The sequence below is a fragment of the Panulirus ornatus genome, chromosome 19, assembly GCF_036320965.1.
Source record: "Panulirus ornatus isolate Po-2019 chromosome 19, ASM3632096v1, whole genome shotgun sequence".
NCBI classification, from domain to species: Eukaryota; Metazoa; Arthropoda; class Malacostraca; order Decapoda; family Palinuridae; genus Panulirus; species Panulirus ornatus.
Genome location: NC_092242.1, coordinates 18,870,799 through 18,874,623, shown reverse-complemented (window position 1 = coordinate 18,874,623; position 3,825 = coordinate 18,870,799). Strand labels below are relative to the sequence as shown.

At 39.5% G+C, this 3,825-nt stretch overlaps 1 pseudogene; it reads right to left on the bottom strand.

The window, feature by feature from the left end:
* Positions 1 to 576: 576 nt before the first annotated feature.
* Positions 577 to 1,569, bottom strand: LOC139755673 (eukaryotic translation initiation factor 2 subunit 3-like; annotated as a pseudogene).
* Between the last annotated feature and the right edge of the window lie 2,256 nt (positions 1,570 to 3,825).

Sequence of the window (3,825 nt, the reverse complement as noted above, 5' to 3'; positions counted from 1 at the left end):
AGCGTCTGGGGTAAACCATGGAAAGCTGTGTAGGTATTTATATTTGCGTGTGTGGACGTATGTATATACATGTGTATGGGGGTGAGTTGGGCCATTTCTTTCGTCTGTTTCCTTGCGCTACCTCGCAAACGCGGGAGACAGCGACAAAGCAAAAAAAAAAAAAAAAAAAAAAAAATATATATATATATATATATATATATATATATATATATACATATTCTTTCTTTTCTTTCATACTATTCGCCATTTCCCGCCTCAGCGAGGTAGCGTCAAGAACAGAGGACTGGGCCTCTGAGGGAATATCCTCATATATATATATATATATATATATATATATATATATATATATATATATATATATATAGTGCTTAATAACCTCCATTCCTTATCATGCTAATAGGCTTCATCTGCACAAATTGTATGCACAAGTATAAGAGAAAATACCCAAGCAAATTATTTTAGCTCTTTCTTTCTCCTAGATTGTATAATTTATATCCAGGGTACTTTCAAGAAGCAACTTAGTTCCTTCTATGTTAAAGAAAATACTTCCATAAAAGCTGATACTGTTACTCTGGCTTAATGGTGACACCTCGACGAATCTGCCTTTACAGCCAAAACTCGGCCACCAGTAGACAAGGAGCCAATGTTTACCTTCAACATCTCATTCTTTGTCAATTTCTGAACCTTGGCACCTTTCTTGTCACCTTCTGCACGAACACCCAGCAATCTCCTAAGAAGGAAATAGGAAATCTCAATTTCAGTGAAGATCTCTGGCAGTGAATCAACAGCTCCCAACACCTGTCCTACCATACGGTCTGCTCTATAAAGGGTTGGGTCGATCTTTGTACCTACACCAATAAGACCACCAGGTACAGCAAATTGAAGTTCATTGGTCTCAGCAAACAAGGAGATGATTCTCGATCGGATTGGTGACATAATTCCTGGTCGCACCTCTATTTCCTGACCAATCTTCAAAACACCCCTTAAGATAGAGCCACCAGCTACACCACCCTTAAGGTCTTCCACGTCACAGCCTGGATTGTTGACATCAAAAGACCTAATGACAATCAGTCGAGGTTCTGCGATAAAGTCACGTTCTGGGATGGGAATCTTTTTCATGATGTACTCACATACAACATCGATGTTCAATTAGAGCTGTGCAGAGATAGGAATAACTGGTGCACCTTCTGCCACTGTACCCTGGATAAATCTGAGGATCTGGTCATACTGTTCTCGAAGCTGAGATTCTCTACAAAGATCAATCTTATTCTAAAGGATGAGGATATGTTTGAGTTTCATGATCTCAATGGCTGCCAGATGCTCCGAGGTTTGTGGTTGTGGACAAGTTTCATTAGCAGCAATGAGTAGAAGTGCAGCATCCATTACAGCAGCACCGTTTAACATGGTTGACATCAAAATGTCATGACCTGGGCAATCTACAAATGATACGTGCCATACGATCCGAAATTTTCCTGAGCAGTTGGATTTGGCACATAGGAAGGCATCATCTTTGTGAGAACTAGCAGAGATGAAACATGCTGGCCTCGGACACTTGGGATTATCACATTTGTATATATATATATATATATATATATATATATATATATATATATATATATATATATATATATATATATATATATATATATATACGTATGTGAGAAATACTTAGAAAAGCAAATGGATTTGTATGTAGCATTTATGGATCTGGAGAAGGCATATGATAGAGTTGATAGAGATGCTCTGTGGAAGGTATTAAGAATATATGGTGTGGGAGGCAAGTTGTTAGAAGCAGTGAAAAGTTTTTATCGAGGATGCAAGGCATGTGTAGGTGTAGGAAGAGAGGAAAGCGATTGGTTCTCAGTGAATGTAGGTTTGCGGCAGGGGTGTGTGATGTCTCCATGGTTGTTTAATTTGTTTATGGATGGGGTTGTTAGGGAGGTAAATGCAAGAGTCTTGGAAAGAGGGGCAAGTATGAAGTCTGTTGGGGATGAGAGAGCTTGGGAAGTGAGTCAGTTGTTGTTTGCTGATGATACAGCGCTGGTGGCGGATTCATGTGAGAAACTGCAGAAGCTGGTGACGGAGTTTGGTAAAGTGTGTGGAAGAAGAAAGTTAAGAGTAAATGTGAATAAGAGCAAGGTTATTAGGTACAGTAAGGTTGAGGGTCAAGTCAATTGGGAGGTGAGTTTGAATGGAGAAAAACTGGAGGAAGTGAAGTGTTTTAGATATCTGGGAGTGGATCTGTCAGCGGATGGAACCATGGAAGCGGAAGTGGATCATAGGGTGGGGGAGGGGGCGAAAATTTTGGGAGCCTTGAAAAATGTGTGGAAGTCGAGAACATTATCCCGGAAAGCAAAAATGGGTATGTTTGAAGGAATAGTAGTTCCAACAATGTTGTATGGTTGCGAGGCGTGGGATATGGATAGAGTTGTGCGCAGGAGGATGGATGTGCTGGAAATGAGATGTTTGAGGACAATGTGTGGTGTGAGGTGGTTTGATCGAGTAAGTAACGTAAGGGTAAGAGAGATGTGTGGAAATAAAAAGAGCGTGGTTGAGAGAGCAGAAGAGGGTGTTTTGAAATGGTTTGGGCACATGGAGAGAATGAGTGAGGAAAGATTGACCAAGAGGATATATGTGTCGGAGGTGGAGGGAACGAGGAGAAGAGGGAGACCAAATTGGAGGTGGAAAGATGGAGTGAAAAGGATTTTGTGTGATCGGGGCCTGAACATGCAGGAGGGTGAAAGGAGGGCAAGGAATAGAGTGAATTGGAGCGATGTGGTATACAGGGGTTGACGTGCTGTCAGTGGATTGAATCAAGGCATGTGAAGCGTCCGGGGTAAACCATGGAAAGCTGTGTAGGTATGTATATTTGCGTGTGTGGACGTGTGTATGTACATGTGTATGGGGGGGGTTGGGCCATTTCTTTCGTCTGTTTCCTTGCGCTACCTCGCAGACGCGGGAGACAGCGACAAAGTATAAAAAAAAAAAAAAATATATATATATATATATATATATATATATATTATATATATATATAATATATATATATATATATATATATATATATATATATATATATATATATATATATATATATATATATATATATATATATATATATATATATATATATATATATATATATATATATATATAATATATATATATATATATAAAATATATATATATATATATATATATATATATATATACATATATATACATTTTTCATTATTTTTATTTTGCTTTGTCACTGTCTCCCGCGTTTGCGAGGTAGCGCAAGGAAACAGACGAAAGAAATGGCCCAACCCACCCCCATACACAATGTATATACATACACATCCACACACGCAAATATACATACCTATACATCTCAATGTACACATATATATACACACACAGACATATACATATATACCCATGCACACAGTTCACACTGTCTGCCTTTACTCATTCCCATCGCTACCTCGCCACACATGGAATACCATCCCCCTCCCCCTCATGTGTGCGAGGTAGCGCTAGGAAAAGACAACAAAGGCCCCATTCGTTCACACTCAGTCTCTAGCTGTCATACAATAATGTCCGAAACCACAGCTCCCTTTCCACATCTAGGCCCCACACAACTTTCCATGGTTTACCCCAGACGCTTCACATGCCCTGATTCAATCCACTGACAGCACGTCAACCCCGGTATACCACATCGATCCAATTCACTCTATTTCTTGCCCGCCTTTCACCCTCCTGAATGTTCAGGCCCCGATCACTCAAAATCTTTTTCACTCTATCTTTCCACCTCCAATTTGGAGATGCTCTGTGGAAGGTATT